We start from the raw sequence: 18,320 nt of genomic DNA on the forward strand, positions 1-18,320 counted from the left end.
GATACTTGTATCTACGTTGGCCATTCTTTTTTATGAAGCAAAGTAATACCAACTCTTTTAATTTGTCTTTAAGTTTGGAATGTGGAATACTTGTGTAAAGAGTAGAGAAGTCAAATGTTTTAATACTGTTACAAGATGAAAGAGAGTTAGATTGTATGTACTCTAAAAGATCTTTGGAATTTTTAAGTATCCACATCTGATTCACGCCACCTCTAGAATAGGCAGTTTCACAATAACTTTGAAGCCCCTCTTTGATTGCTGATAAAATGGATGTTAATAATTTAGAAAGAGGTTTTGTGGAGCACTTGGAAGACCCAGCAATATACCGCTGTTTGTAAGGACACTTATGTAGTTTAGGTATCCAATACAGTGATGGAAGATCCAGTTCTTCATCTTTGGTTGAAATACCAAAGGAACAAAGAACAGACCTATGATTATCCAGGATTTCCTCTTTGGTAAGTGTCGTGAGGGTATATGTTGAGTTTCCAAGTGAATTGTCTATTCCTAATTCGTTTATCAAGCAATTAATGTAATGACTTTTACAGACAAAAACGATGTTATTTGGGGCTTTGTCTGCGGGGACAACAACATATTTATCATGGAGGTCGGATAGGTGTTTAGCAACATTTGGGTCTTTAAAAATTGACGTAGCATGGGCATTGATGGACCCATTCAGTTTCTTAATTCTGATTTGTATTAAGGACCTCACTGCCTTTATCCATTCGGATAGAGTGTCTACGTCTTCCTTCTCGCGCTTAGCCCATTGCCTGGCATAATCCTCGACTGAATCCATCAAAATTTTAAAGTTGTATTTCCAATTGATGGATTTAGGCTCACGATATTTCGGACCTTTCGATAACACGTTTCGTAGAGAAGTGTTATTAACAATGTTAAGGTCACCGGTAATAACGTGGCCTGCGGGATTATATGTGAATTGGGAACTAGCACAAGTGCAATCAGGAGGTTTAGACTTGAAGTCGTCAATATCGAGATCCTGCAAAACGCGTTTGTAATTGAAAATTTTAGTTGCAATAGGTTTGGTATAGGTATAAGAAATTATTGGTACAGACTGGTCTTTAAAATAAGGAGGTATTTTCGATTGAACTAATTTATGATGAAGGATATTGCCAAGGTTGACGCCATCGAGACCTTTGTTGGCAAAGGAAAGATTTAGAAAATATCTTTTCTCTTTTTCATCTTTTCCAATGCGAACTGGCTTGAAAAGTCTGTGACTTGCAATATCCGAAATTATAGCTTGAAGTTTGTATTGGTTTGAATGAGGGTTTGTAACAGTGGATTCCAAACATAAATTGAACAGAGAATGGAGTTTTGAAAGGGGTAATGAATAAAGTTTCGTGCGAATGTGATGAATACCTAACGGTTTTTGTATGAATGGCAGCAAGTCATTAATAGAGACATCATGCAGAGAGGGTGATGTATAATGACGATGACCATGACTGCGTCTACGTCGAGGAGTCGAGTTGAAAATATTCATCACATTCACCGAGTTACACGAAGGACTAGATAGAATACCTATACCATCAATTTTGTCATTGCAGCCATACGGTGTTGCAGTTCCCAATTGTCTAATCCAGTAGTCTTCTTTTTGTCTACGGAGAGTCGTTGAAAGATTAGGATTGTTAGAGCTATGGTATATCTTTTCGATAATGCGAACTGTCATAGAAACGATGGAATGATCGGGCTGATTGAAATGCTGGTATAGAATGTCGTTAGCATTGAGGTTAATGTCTGATCTATGACCGCACATCCGTTTGTTTAGCCTTCCTTTCGTTTCACCGACGTATACCAATCCGCAAAGGTTGCACTCTAATCCGTAGACGACATTTATCGATTTACAATTCAGATCATCGTAACTTCTGGTAAAATATGACTTCTTGGTCAAATTGCTAGTGAATTCAGTTAAAATAAGATCGATTTAGCGTACACGACGTTCTTGGACAAGAAAGCGATGTTTATACAGATTGACAAATAAGTAATCATGACTGAGAAAAAAAGTACAAGTATGAATTTATGTACTTGCTTTGTGGTTATATACTAAGTTTAATCGAAGAATAAGAATGATTAGATACACCAATGTGTTATTAACTGGCTGTTTCTGTGTAAGCCCTCTGAGGGATAATCGATCAGCTGTATTGGCACCCCGACTCTCGGAACAACCTACCCAATTGTAAATACAATGTTAATAAATGCAAACTGAATATTTATGGAATACTTTGTCTCAAATGAAATAAATAAATTTATCTTTAAAATTAATCTAATAATCTATAATGCATATAAATCATGACAGTTCGAAAATGATTAGCCACCCCTTCCCACACCTTCCATTAAGGTAAAGAGCACTGTTCTTGTGTTTAAGGGTGACTTTATTTAGATAGCTCTATATAACTATTCTGAAATCATGATATTTGAAATTTTCACAGAGCAATTGGTTCAATCTGTATATCCTCTTAACTGATCATTTCATATTAATAATTTCCACAATTAAGACATATTAACCAAATAACTAAGACAAAATTTCTGCATTCAAAACAAAAAAACCCTGATTTTTAACGGTAGACTTTCAATGTATTATAATCTTTATTATACTTATTACATGGCTTCAATAAATCAAATGGTCTTATCTATAATACTAAAATTACGAGGTCCAATTTGTCAGCCGTCATCGCGTAAAAACGATGAATCAAAGAATTCAAGTTTATACATAACTAATATAGTACAATGGTGTTGATTAAAAATTATACCACTCCAGGCCCATTTGTTTTCCACGTAATTAATATTGACAATAATTAAGAAGTTCCGGGTCGAGTCCGCTACCGATACCAATAGTATATTAACCTGTTACCTTTTACCTTATCTGTACGTTCCGCATCTGACAGGCGCACCACCAAACCGGGTGTATTTAGGATTTTGCTATAAAACATGGGTCATAATCACAGAGTTGACACTACTAAATTCAATCATTGTCACATTGTTTCCTATTGTACTATTTTAATCAGTATAAATTTCTAAGATGTCAATACGAATACTAAAAATCTGGACTTAAAATAAGGCGTATAGATACAGTTTTCAATTTGTTAGCCGGCATGACGTAAAACAGCGGTTATTTATAACTAATATGGGACAATGCTGTTGATAAAAAAAATACTCCATTCCAGGCCCTTTTGTTTTCCAAATAATTAATATTACCAAAAATTTCCAGGTCGACGGGTGCAAACAAAAAGTGTTTAAAAGCAGAGAAAAATCTTATAATCGGCATGACTTTATCAGATGACAATACTAATACTAAAATAAGGCTAACGCATAGTTATATACTTTAATACAGTCACGGACCCGCGATATCACGGGTGTGTTCTAGTATCTACATATATTTACTTATATAGTATTTATCCAACGATTTTTGTCACATGCAATTATTGATTTAACTGAAAAGTTTAGACAAAAAAATGAAGTTAAGATCTCGAATATCTTTTATGATATAAAAATAGTTTTATTCCCAGTTAAAAAGGACCATAATTGTACAAAATGATAGTTAGAACCATAATTAGAACGTATATAACTTGCTATCGAATTATTAGGTATTGTTAATGAATGTGACATTGTAATTTTACCTAGAAATTAAACATATTTACATTTGAACATTAGTTAGTTCATTTCTTATTGTAAGTATGACAGAATGGTAAAAAATTAACAAATGTTACTTATATGTAATGTATGCAACCAGGTACACACCGTCAATCTTGTAGTTTTGTTTGCCACGTCGATTTGTTTGAGAAAATTATTGTGTTGCTCATGCTATTACAAACCCGGTAACTAGTCTAATTCGGTAGGTCACATTCATTAAAAGGGAAGGTGATTGAAGTTAAGACGTAAGGAACATATCTGAAAGAATGTCTTCGAATATTGTCTGTGGTTGGGCGATGTGATGTTTAAATCGTATATAATTTCTTTATCATTCGTTTCCTAGTCGACACATGTACAAAGCAAGATCCTTTTACCAAAAAATCAATGAAAATATTCAGATAAACACATGAACTTAAAAACAAATCTGCCATCATGAAATAAAATATCATTTCCGATTAAAGGTGTCAATTTCTATTTGAGAAAATTGCTTGATAACACACAAACTTTTCAATTATTTCTAAGTGTATTGACTCTCTAGAAGGTAAGTACAATTAGGACCAAATTTACTTTTAGAATACATTTTTTATTATATAGAAATAAACTTTATTCAAACATTAGAGGGGAAAGACAGTTACGATCAATATACAGTCTTCAAAGAAGTGACCTTACCATAGTGTTAGGCTTTGAATTAGTAAAGGTTAAATGGCTTACGATTGCAGACTACAAAGACATAAGTAGGAGAAACTTGAACTATTGAAGTGTTATTTTGAGGAGCATGGATAGCATTTATTCATCTGCTTCAAAAATGACAAATGAAAAGAAAACAGTTTGTTTATTTACAAAATACAAAACCATCATGATCGACTTCGAAGATCAAACTAACTGTTCAGTAAACATAGACTGTCACATATGATCCGTTTATACGAAACATGTCGAAAATATCAAGAAAATGTAGAAAATTTGGCAACACTTTATTTTGTTGATAGTGCAGATGTTTCTGAGCCAAAGAACAATAAACTCAGAAAACGGGTAAAAATGTATTCATGGAAATAGTATGAGATGCGTTATACTAATTGTACACTTGGTGAATAAGAAATGTTATCTTCTAGATAGAAGATTTCAAGGCTTGGGTTGTTTTTGTTTTGTTTTGTTTTGTTTTGTTTTGTTTGTTTGTTGGTTGGTTTGTTCGTGTGTTTGGTGGTTTTTTGTTGTGTGATGGGGCATGGTGCTTAATCTTTATTTTGATTTTGAGGTGAGATGTTTTGTGGTTCATTGATTGTTATGTTCAATTCTGCTAATTCATTATAATATTCAAACAATTACTTTTTAAGTGCAAGTCTTTGTAAGAATCAGGCAATTTAGGTAAAAATTAAAACATGATTAGAAAAAACCCACCGAGCTAATCATGCTATTTAATACTAACCATCATCCTGAGTTAAAAATAATTGGTCTTTTGTTTGTGTGTGTCTGGTAATATCAAATAACTTGGTTAGAAAATTGGTTAGAATGATAGCAAATTACAGAGTTATCTCCCCTTTTTTGTTAATTTCTAGTGCATTTCAACCAAATTGTATCTTCTATTACCAGAACAGAAAATGGAAATGAATGTTATTTTTGTGCATAACTACATATTATGAACTGAAATCAATGTCAAATTGGGTGGTTTTTTTTTGTCATGTTTTCACCACTGCCTGATTCTTAGGCAGACTGGCACTTAATGTCATTTTCCCTAATGTGACATTTTGACTGAGCGTGGTTTTGGATGTAGCAGGAGACGCTTACTGCCACCTTTTGTTCTGTTAGATTTCCGGCAATTCTCCAAATTATTGTAATGACCTTTTTTTGTATCTTCAAAATAATTTTATCGGATTTTAACTTCGTTAATCATCGGTTGCCTCTAATACTTGCTCAAAATAATATTGCATATTATATGAAAAAAAGTAAGCAACAGAAATGCTAAACCCACAAGGAAATTAAAAAACGGAAAGTCTCTAATCAAATGACAAAACCAAAAGCTCGAACACATCAAACGACTGGACAACAACTGTCATATTCCAGACTCGGTACAGGCATTTACTTATGTAGACATTTCAAAATGAAGGACTTAACCAGTTTTATAGCAAGACAAATCTCTCACTTGTATGACAGTCGCATCCAATCTATTATATTGACCAGAACACAGACAGACATAATAAGTACAAATGTTAAAAAAAGGGTTCAGTAGTCAAAATTGTGTTATTTTCTTAATCACTATAAAAAACAAAAACATTGTAAACCAACATTTACCATGGCACAATAGCACAATGACGGGATGTGAAGGTACAGAACCACGTCATATGTAACACATACAAAACAGACAAGAATGCAAAAATTATCATAGAACAATACCACACTAAAAGAACAATGACGGCACTTCAAATGGATACCACCCAAAACAGTGAAAATCATGATTTAAATGTTATCAAATATTTATTTTTATATGATTTTCAAATAAATTTGAATATCGAATAACGAACCGGCTGCTAACTTCACATTCATCCCAAAACAATCTAGAAAGTAAAAGTTAGTTATTTAGTAATATGCAATGATTTGATTAGTTCCGTACTACCAAATACAACGAAGTACGACTAATATGTAAACTTTTCTCCATATACGTTCTCAATGGATATCCTCAATTTAAACCAGTATTGTCTTGGTACATGATAATGAAAATGTAACTGATATGCATTTATATTATAAAATATTCATGAAACTTTACCTTTTTGAAAAATATTATTGGTTTCCTTTAGAAGGTCAGATTGATTCTTTGAAACTTACACTACAAAAAACAAACAGCAACTATACACACAAAACCGTTTATTCTCATATCTCAGCACAAAAAGGTCTGTTATATATGATGACTTGGGATAAGAGCTAAGCTGCTAGTTGGATACCTGTCTAATGACGGATCTTTCTGTAAAAGATATCAACGACAGATAAAAGATGATTTTTGCAAACAACATGTCTTATACCTGATTTAATCTACATATTCATATGTTTTCGTATTGAAAGTATAAATTACAAAAATTACAAACAACTATTAAACTAATTTGCCAATATTTATATAACATTTCCGAGTTATCAAACTGCAGTATAACTACGTTCTTTTCGTGAAAACTCAACAAATATTCCACATTTTGGTGACAAAAGGGCGATCAAGAAATTCTATGTGTTTTTATAAGTCAGACAAGATGCAGTTAAGTTTTCCAATGATTTTTTTCTTATCTTTGTTTGCATTGTTTAAAGCATCATTTTTTATACTTTGCGTTCCAAAACTGTTAATATAACATTTTCGATGAAGACTAAATAAACGTTTTTGTTTTAAAAAAAATTCTTAATTTCAAATGTAGCAATTCAGCTTTCTTTTAGACAGGTCTATTGTTGTAAAAATAAGCAGAGTCCTTGCATTTTGGATAAAGTCAAAAACTAAGAGTTTAAAGCTTCTTTTTATTATCATATATATGTCGTGTACAAGTTGCGATTTTGTACAGGTTATAACATGTACAAAAACATTGTACATGTTATAACTTGTATAATGCAAAAATACAAGTTATAACATGTACAAAAGTACCTCATACATGTTATAACCTGTACAAAATATTGCTTAAAAATGGTTTTAACTTGTACAAAATTAAAAATAAATCTTAATGAGGTAAAATATACATTTAAATTCACCAATGCATAAAGAACAACAATAAAAAAGCCAGAACATGTCTTTTTCTGTAGAGGACAATGATCACAAAGTTTCAGAAATATATTTTTCATGACTAATGTTGGAAAATGTGTTTTCATGTAATTTAAAATTGAGAATGGAAATGGGGAATGTGTCAAAGAGACAACAACCCGACCAAATAAAAAACAACAGCAGAGGGTCACCAACAGGTCTTCAATGTAGCGAGAAATTCCCGCACCCGGAGGCGTCCTTCAGCTGGCCCCTCAACAAATATATACTAGTCCAGTGATAATGAACGCCATACTAATTTCCAAATTGTACACAAGAAACTAAAATTAAAATAATACAAGACTAACAAGGCCAGAGGCTCCTGACTTGGGACAGACGCAAAAATGTGGCGGGGTTAAACATGTTTGTGAGATCTCAACCCTCCCCCTATACCTCTAACCAATGTAGTAAAGTAAACGCATAACAATACGCACATTAAAATTCAGTTCAAGAGAAATCCGAGTCTGATGTCAGAAGATGTAACCAAAGAAAATAAACAAAATGACAATAATACATAAATAACAACAGACTACTAGCAGTTAACTGACATGCCAGCTCCAGACTTAAATTAAACTGACTGAAAGATTATGATTTCATCATATGAACATCAGGCACAATCCTTCCTGTTAGGGGTTTAGTATCATACCATCATAACATATATGAGAAGAACATAACCCGTGTCATGCCAACAACTGTTTTTAAAAAAATAATGTGTTTAATTGTATGTTATATGCAGTCCATCATGGCTTAAATAAGTGTGAAACCAATTACTAAAAGCTTGCATTTCCTCAATGACAATTACATTAGATACGAGTAACTAAATTCTTTAAAAAAATTTAAGAACGATGCCTAATAATTTTGGGTAATACTCCACCCTCTCGTTTTATAGCATGCAAAGACTAAATCAATGTCTTATATGCTTACTCTGTAAAAGCAAGAGAGAGCTGAAATAGTTTTCATTGGACCACGCTTCCTTATCAATATCTTTGGATCTACTCTTCAACATTTTTGGCCTTCAGCATGACTTATGTAAATTTAAAACTCGATCTTTTTTTATAAACTATAGGATCATTGCATGAGGCGAATGTCATTTTGATGTTTTAAATATATATCCTCTACTTTGAAAGCAGGTATTTGTGGCCTTTGGATTTTGTCTGCTCCATGGGCGGGTTGTTGTCTTTTAGACACATACCCCATTTCAATTGTAGATACATCTATCCTTGCTATCCTCTTATGTCTTTTGTGTCAATTAGAATGAAAGTATTTTACTATTGCCTTCAAAGTGGACACTCACAATCATTATTCACCAAATAAAGATATGTCCATAGATGGTCATAAAAGGATCATAAGACATGTTCTTATATATTATATCTTATGACAGGTCTTATGAATGCTTCGTAATACCGACCCCTGGACATTAACTGTACCAAAAAAGGACAAAACACCTTAGCATGAAGGAATAATAAAAAAAAAGTTATGAACATGATATTGAGGTCAATATCATCTTATTTTTCGATTTTGTACAAGTTAAAATCATTTTTAAGCAATATTTTGTACAAGTTATAACATGTATGAGGTACTTTTGTACATGTTATAACTTGTATTTTTGCATTATACAAGTTATAACATGTACAATATTTTTGTACATGATATAACCTGTACAAAATCGCAACTTGTACACGACATATACACTATTTATTTCTAAGTCTTTATAGAATGTAACATTTTGCGATTTCATCACCTTTCAACGTTAATAAACAGAAAGACCAAAGCAAGATAGCGACGAGTAGAACAAAGTTCATGCACACTTACATATTTATTTTTTTCAGATGACTGAGCTCTGCACTACAATCTGCATATGTCTGCCTTTAATTACAATACTAGGTGAGTTAATTACCGATAGAAAACACAACCTGCCCTATGCAACATTGTTGGAGAACGTCTTTAAAAAGTACATGTATATATTATGTTCTTCTCATATATGTTATGATGGTATGATACATAACCCCTAACGGGAAGGATTGTGCCTGATATTCATATGATGAAATCGTAATCTTTCAATCAGTTTAATTGAAGTCTGGAGCTGGCATGTCAGGTAACTGCTAGTAGTCTGTTGTTATTTATGTATAATTGTCATTTTGTTTATTTTCTTTGGTTTCATCTTCTGACATCAGACTCGGACTTCTCTTGAATTGAATTTAAAATGTACATATTGTTATGCGTTTACTTTTCTACATTGGCTAGAGGTAAAGGGGGAGGGTTGAGATCTCATAAACATGTTTAACCCCGCCGCATTTTTGTACCTGTCCCAAGTCAGGAGCCTCTGGTCTTTGTTAGTCTTGTAGTATTTTAATTTTAGTTTCTTGTGTACAATTTGGAAATTAATATGGCGTTCATTATCACTGAACTAGTATGTATTTGTTCAGGGGCCAGCTGAAGGACGCCTCCGGGTGCGGGAATTTCTCGTTACATTGAAGACCTGTTGGTGACCTTCTGCTGTTGTTTTTTCTATGGTCGGGTTGTTGTCTCTTTGATACATTCCCCATTTCCATTCTCAATTTTAACCTTTGTAGCATTGAATTTCTAGAAGAATTTGAAAACTTTTACATTTGTCTGACCTTGACACTGTAGATGAACTATGTAAAAAATGGTGGATTAAACTGGGTTTTTTTCCAAAGTAAGTTCGGTCAAAACTTTCACTTGACCCTAGAAAACTGTTTCGATAAAACAATAACTTGTTTTCAAAACAAATGGGTTTGTTTTAAACAATGTGAACACAGAAAGCACCTTTAGAAATGGGAAGAAGCGTTGATCTTCTGACATCAGACTCGGACTTCTCTTGAATTGAATTTTAAATGAACGTATTGTTATGCGTTTACTTTTCTACATTGGCTAGAGGTAAAGGGGGAGGGTTGAGATCTCATAAACATGTTTAACCCCGCCGCATTTTTGTGCCTGTCCCACTCTTTTAAAGTTACTGAAAGAGAGGCGAAGAATACCAAAGGGACATTCAAACACATAAGTCAAAATAAACTGACAACGCCATGGTAAAAAAGAAATAGACAAATATATATGTTTCTGAACTAAACATGCAAGGTTTAGCTGATGATTTTCATGAGCATAAAAAGGTCACGTGGTATTAAGTCCAGAAGGTAGAAATACGCAAACCACGATACACAAAGGGATAAGGAATGATAAGCGTTATAATCGGTTCTTTACGGTTTTTGGTCGAAGAAACAAAAATCTGGAGATTGTTTCAAACATTTGATATCCTTTCCACTGTGATTGCATTCTTATTGAAGATCATCACGGTTTTAGACAGCAATATTCCTAGATTAAAATTTAGCCGATGTCATCAGGAGCAAAGTTAAAACTGAATAATTTTACCTCAAATGAAAAAGGGTTAAAAAATAAGTAATAAAAAAACAGAATGTTGTCTCATTGGCTATCATATCATATCTCCTTATATGAATTTAGTTTCTTGTGTATAATTCGAAGTTTAGTATGACGCCCATTATCACTAAACTAGATGCATATTTGTTTAGGGGCCAGCTGAAGGACGCCTCCGGGTGCGGGAGTTTCTCGCTACATTGAAGACCCATTTGTGGCCTTCGGCTGTTGTCTGCTCTATGGTCGGGTTGTTGTCGCTTTGACATATTCACCATTTCCATTCTCAATTTTATGTTCATTTACAACCATTGCCTCAATTTACTTCAATTTCATTATTCCTATTACAGAATACTCTAAATCTAATGCTGGTATGAATACAACACATACTGATGATGTCAACATGGCTGATAATATGGAACCTACATCTATGACTCCAGATAGTGGAGAAGAAGGAATGAATGGTCAAGAAATGAACAAAACTTTGCCAGCAGTTTCAGCTGAACCAGAACCCAATAACAGCACTGCCACCAGTGCTCTGTGGAGTTATCGGGTGTTTGGACTTGCAACACTTTCTTTTATCATAATAAATTAACCATTATTTTGATAAATCGAAATAAGTTCATGTTTTCTCAAATGACACATTTTGTTGAAACGCTATTGGTGGATTGTATGCTCTATCAGATGACACAAATTGTTGATGGGAAATTTGTGGATCTAAAACTTCAATAAATGACAAATCTTGTTGATAGATTTGTGGGTGATTTTTAATTATTCATAATGACAAGTCTTGAAGACAGAGGATTTGTGGTGTATTTGATCATTTCTCTTATGACATATCTTGGTGATTTGTACATTTAATGTTTTTTGTTATGGCGCATTTTGTTGATATGAGATTTCTTGATTTTTCTGATTTTCATTATTTCTCTAATGGAACACATTGATGTTAGGAGAGTGGTGTATTTTATATTTTCTCTTATGACGCATCTTGTTGATAGTTTTTTTGGATTTAATGTGTTTTCTTTTGACATATTAATTATTAATTATTTTAATTATGGAATTTGAATAATTTCTCGTGCTTGCAATTTTTAATAAATTCCATGTTTATTTTGAATTTTAATGTTCTGTGCTGCGCACAACACTTTTTTTTACAAAGCAGATAGTACATTTTTAATAGAATCTACTGAGCCGCGCACAACACTATCCATACAAAATTCATTGTATGGGAAGTGTGATGAACCTCTCAAAACATAATAATACCAAATAAACATGGAATTTATTAAAAATTTCAAGCACAAGAAAATATGCAAATTCCATAATTTAAAATAATGCCAAGTTCAAATAATAGCTTTTTATTCGTAAATTTATATTTTCTGTAATAAAACATCTGCAGACAGGATATTTGTGTTCTTCTCTGATCTCGTTGAAAGGATAATTAAATATCAGATTTTTTTCTGTATTCAAGGGCAAAACAATTTGTTTTCAATGACAAACATTTCTTTAATTAAGGGCAAACATTTCTGTATTCAATTACAAAAGACATGTATTCAATGGTATTTTCATTTCAAAAGGAAAAGAAATAACAATTTAAAAATATATCGCTACATCATCGAGTAGTGAAATACTCCTTTTGACTTTTGTACTATGAACATTAGCCAGATGACTTCAATTCTAACCGCATTAAAAATGACATTTTTGTGCCTTGCTTACGATCCTTTTTTTTTATTATTGTTTTATATCATGCTGGTTGTTTTGAGATTCTTTTTTTGGATTTGGTATAGACATTTTTGTTAATATCAAACATATACAACTGATGTTAGACACTCAGATCTTATTTATAAGGAAATTTGATTCTGGTTCAGTCTCGTTTGCCAATTTCGTATTTTGATCTTTTGTTTGACACAGTTAATGACATACATGTATATATGACATAGGCGATACGGATATTGTATAAATTACAGATTACGTGTAATGATAAGGATGCACGTGTTCAAACCTTCGTAAACTGAAATAAGCATAACAGTATTGTAATTGAGAAGGATACGAAAATAATCGGTATATAATAAAAGATGTTTATGACCATTCATAAATAATAAACATTTATTATCAAAAGAACAATGAGACTTATAATTTTGATAGGCTTTTTTACAAGTAGTCTTGGATTACACCGACATAGGCACGCTCGTGCCGTTAATGATGGGGACACTGGTGCAGCTGATGTGAGTGTATTTCCATTGTTTGTGTATAACCATTACTAATCCTCCAAAATACAGAATTACATTGCTATATTTGAAAAAACCGGGTCCGTCACAATGCTATCATAGACATGATATATATGTTTTAGATATACATATACATATAGCGCTGATACTAGATACCAATTCTTATAGAATTATCTATTTGGTTGTTTTAAACAAGTGTGGACACAGATGAGTGTGGATAGTATGTTTGGATGTTTGACAGTGTTTTATGATAAATGTAGTTCTATGATTTTTCTATATGTGTTATTAACTGTGTTGCACGATGACAACCAACCGTAGCATTAGGAGTATTGTTTATTTTATATTTAGTTTAGTTTGTATGTTCAAGACAGGCATGGAAGAGACACTTATTGCATTAGTTACCAAATGATTATGATAGAGTATGTTCCACATCTTTGATTTTGGATACATTTTATAGCTAGGAGAGCAACACATAATAGGTTCAATTTTTCGTGATTTTTTTTAATTGGGAGATGATATCTGAGAACATGATATAAGGAGCCTGTAATTCAGTGGTTGTCGTTTGTTTGTGTGTTACATATTCGTTTTTTCTTTATTTTTTGTACATAAATAAGCCTGTTATTTTTCTCCTTTGAATTGTTTCACATTGTCATTTCGAGACCTTTTATAGCTGACTATGCTGCATTAGCTTTGCTCATTGTTGAAGGTTGTGCGGCGACCTGTTATTGTTAATTTCTATGTCATTTTGGTCTGTTGTGGAGAATTGTCTCATTGGCAATCATATCACATCTTTTTTTAATTGTATTTGCTAACTATTTGTATGGTTCTATTTATATATACTGAAAACGCAACACTTGGTTTTTCAAAAATAAAATTTATATTAGAAATCATAATCTTTCAAAATGAATTGTTCTTGAAAATTAACAATTCTAACAATAGATCGATATCAAACAAAAATGTTTCATTGTCATCTTTCGGGCGCAATAGATAAACGAAACATCCAATGTCGAATCATCAAATCACAGTCCTAAAAAAAATGTTACAACCCCGTTGTGCAGCGCAATCTCGACAGAGCCATGGAATTGATCATCCCGGACGTTTAATGTTATCTCGAGGAATGTTATTCCACTTGTCCTGTAAAGCAAACTCAAGCTGACTTTATGATATTGGTGGTGGTTTTCATCTTCTAAACCATGTCAAATCTGATGCAAAATTTGCTCTATCGGACCTAAATCTGGCGAAACGCACAACTTTTGGCCAAGGCGGGTGCCAAACGTCTATGTAACCACCACTGACGATTTTTGGTACATAATGAATGATTTTTGGTCTACAGAATTCGATGTTTACACCAGACGGCCGTTTAGATGTCGGCTGTGGTCCTCTTTAACCGTTGAATTTCTGCGCAAATGGTGCTTTACTGAAATTGCTCCATAGGATCTACCGTGACCACCATTGAACTCACGTGACCTTTGGACATCCATCAGAGTCGATATCGGATATGTTAAAGACCAAATGTATCGGTTTTGCTGAGCGTTTCTTGCTTTTTGAACCCCGGGATGTGGCTTATCATTAACTGATCCATTTTTGTTGAATTTGTGGATGATTTGGGTTATTGTATGCTGTGAAAGGCTTCATTGGATCATGCCCGAAACTGCATGTCGCTGGTTGTCAGAAAGTCCTGGCATTTACTCAGATGTTTATTGCAGTTTCCTTACAATAAGGGCGGGAAAATTCACGACATTAGCCTAGCTTTAAATGACAAAATCGTGATAATGGTGCGTATGTTGAAAAGCGGTGAACTCGGTTTATGTCCGTTCAAAATAACCCTTACTTCGCATTTGTTCCAAAAATCACCCAACCGTAAAGTTGTCGACAATTGTCTTTAAAGTCATTTTCAACCAACTTTACAAAGTTCTAATATAAAATAAATAAAAATTATCAGACTTTTTTGAAAAACAAAAGTGTTGCGTTTTCATTGGCACTCAGTATATCTTTGTGGTGGCTTGTCAGTATCATTAGTAAAACACTTTAAAATGTTGAATTGATCCTCAGATTAGAAGACATTTATTGGTTTTTAGTAATGACAATGCCTAACATGATGCTTGGGCCTGATGAGCTAGAAAGTAAGCTTCTGTGCTGTTTTCTATCAATTCTTTGATAATATCTCCTTCAAAGCTGGTGAAAGCAAAACAAATTTGGTCAATGGACAAATAATGTTTGGTTCAATAAACAAAAAATGCTTTTATCTCCCTGTTACTTACATTGTACATAGAAATGATAATACTTGCAGACATCCTTGTACATGAGAGTTGTCTGTAAAATCTTTATTTCACAAAGAATGAATTGCATAACAATGAACCAAGCTCAAAGCAAAGCACTTTAATAATACACTTTGACAGAGAGCTCAATCCAGTGATATACTTTGTACTACAGGTCCTTCATGAACATCCATCAACCAGAACCATATCTCAATAACATGCCATTCTACATGGTTGGATCAGAAGTCCTGAAAAAGACTTGATTTTTTTTTATCGTATTTAAAGTATATATGCATAGGTTAAAACTTTCACAAATTTGTGGTATAATCATTCAGTGTCTGGCAACTATCAATCGCTTCATGCACAAACTGATATAGGTTGAGCATGAGTGCCCCTCTGTTGGAAATAAAAACATACCTCCACCTAATTTTAGTCTAGTCAACTGATGAAGAAACATTCAAAACTATAAAATGTTATCTAAGACTTGTCAGTGTCTATATAGAGCTATTCACCATTGCCACTGAATCAGTGATATATGTACACATAAATACATATAAGACTAAAATTAAAGTACATATATAAGACTAAAACTGACATTCGGTCTTTACCTTCATTCCCCAAGTCGTGTTTAAATCTGATTCATGATAAAATAAAAATTACAACCAATGAAATCAAAGGCGAATTAAGAGGACACCCCCCCCCCCCTTGTCTGGAAAAAAAATGGTTGATTATTTAGAGAACCACTGGAGCATGATCAGAGTGGGCCCTCTCTTAGGCAGTCAGTGGACCCCCACTTATGAAAATTTCTGGATTCGCCACTGGAAATATCCCTCTAATAGACTAGCGTTTAAATCCCAGTTTTCTAATATGGTAGCTAGGTGGAACCTAAAACTAAAAAATTTGAAAAAAATATTTTAAATATATTTCAAATGCATGTACATGTGATAATATAAATTCTCCAAATTTCACTGTATTTTCCCTTTTGATGTTTTTCAACTACAGCCAGTTTGGTGTGGGTTGATGTTTGATTGTTGTACATGTTATATATCGACATGAGATTTGTTTTGTCTGTTTATATACATAATACTTATTTCCCTAAATTCAAATAAAATAGATGTGAGAAATTAAAGGAAACCATATGCAAATATTTAAAAAATAATTTGCATTTGTTCTGTTGATTGATAGTGGTACACATATGAAGAAATGGTGAAATCACTTATATATAGTTCTGATCAAAAGTTGCATGATAGACATGCATGGTAATTAAGTAGTAGGTTGTTTGAAGTTTGCAGCATATTCAACTTTGAAAATCTTTTTCAGGTCTACAATCCATATAAAAATCTGTATATATGTGGTATAATTTCCAATGAGACAGCTTTCCAGAGGTTAAAATAACAAAGTAATTATAGGCAACCATACAGCCTTAAAAAGTGAGAAAAAAACAGTTTAGACATGTTAAGTAAGCGACAATTAAATTAAGAAAAGTAATGGCCTGATTTGCAACTTATAAACAACTGGTTTGGAACCCTCCCCCCCAAAAAAATCAAAGAGCAGATTGCTCTGAGGGATACGATTGCCGTTGTTTCGTTGACACATGTACATGTATACATGTAGCTGGATAATATTATTTTCAAAACTAATTAACTGCACATGTAAAATAGTAACAAAATAGCCAATCCCAGATAAAAGTGTATGAACAATGCAATTAGGCCTATTGTGTTTAATTTTTGTACTATTATTTCCAAGTTTACTTTCCACAGCAGTCACTGAGACTCAGAGTGAGAGAAGGTATTTCACTTCGTATCTTCTCACCTATTTTCCTACTTTAATTCTAGGAGGAACCCAATTCCTAACTCTTTAAATATTTAATTTCCTTTCGGTCAGTGATCATGACTCCTTTCCGTACACATTTATCGGTTTAAATTGCGATCGTTTTTAATATAATACACTTTATTGACAGAACGAGCTAATACTCGACGTATTGTTTTGATTCAGAATTAACGGAAGTTACTTCCGGAAGGGAGACAACTCGAAACAATAATATGGAAGACTCCATTTCGCCTGAAGGGGTGTTCTACGATGTGGACTATATTTATTTTAATTTAAATGATGCATATGATTTAAAATTATGCAACAATAATAACCTTCAATACCAGACATACATAGAAAAGATCCCATGAGTTAAAAATTAATTAATTGAGTGGGGAATCCAGAGCAACCATTCAATTGAAAACCCCTCGAAGTCAAGAAAACTATACCCATGCGCATAATTTCCCAAAATAACCTGGATCAAGAACGTATATTAAATGTTTATTAAACGACCTAGATTAATCATACGTTTTTTGATTGAGTTAAGTCTGCCAATTGATATTTTATCGTATGTTTTTCTTTGTTGTGATGTTATGCTATTGTTTCAGAAAAAGGGAGAAGGTTTGGATCCATTAAAACGTTTAATCCCGCTGCAAATGTTTGCACCTGTCCTAAGTCAGGAATCTGATGTACAGTAGTTGTCGTTTGTTTATGTAATATATACATGTTTCTCGTTTTGTTTATATAGATTAGACCGTTGGTTTTCCCGTTTGAATGGTTTTACACTAGTAATTTTGGGGCCCTTTATAGCTTGTTGTTCGGTGTGAGCCAAGGCTCCGTGTTGAAGGCCGTACTTTAACCTATAATGGTTTACTTTTTAAATTGTTATTTGTATGGAGAGTTGTCTCATTGGCACTCACACCACATCTTCCTATATCTATATAGTTCTCTATTTCTTTATGGAAGTACAATCTCAAAAGGTACCTTCATAAAGGTAAATTATAAGAAAAACTCCACTTCAGTTCTTATATGACAGAAATAGATTTATCGGAATTCAGAGAACTCTCGCATTTTATAAAAACTGGGAATTCCCTCTAACTGTTTTTAAATTTATAAAAACACTAAATATAAATACTGCTTAATTCTGATTTTCCGTGTTGTTAAAAACACGCATATAAGTCAAGGGAATTATCAAACATGAAGATTATGAAAAGAACATTATAGGAAAGTTGTTAAAGTTCA

Source organism: Mytilus edulis, chromosome 6, assembly GCF_963676685.1.
Source record: "Mytilus edulis chromosome 6, xbMytEdul2.2, whole genome shotgun sequence".
Classification (NCBI taxonomy): domain Eukaryota; kingdom Metazoa; phylum Mollusca; class Bivalvia; order Mytilida; family Mytilidae; genus Mytilus; species Mytilus edulis.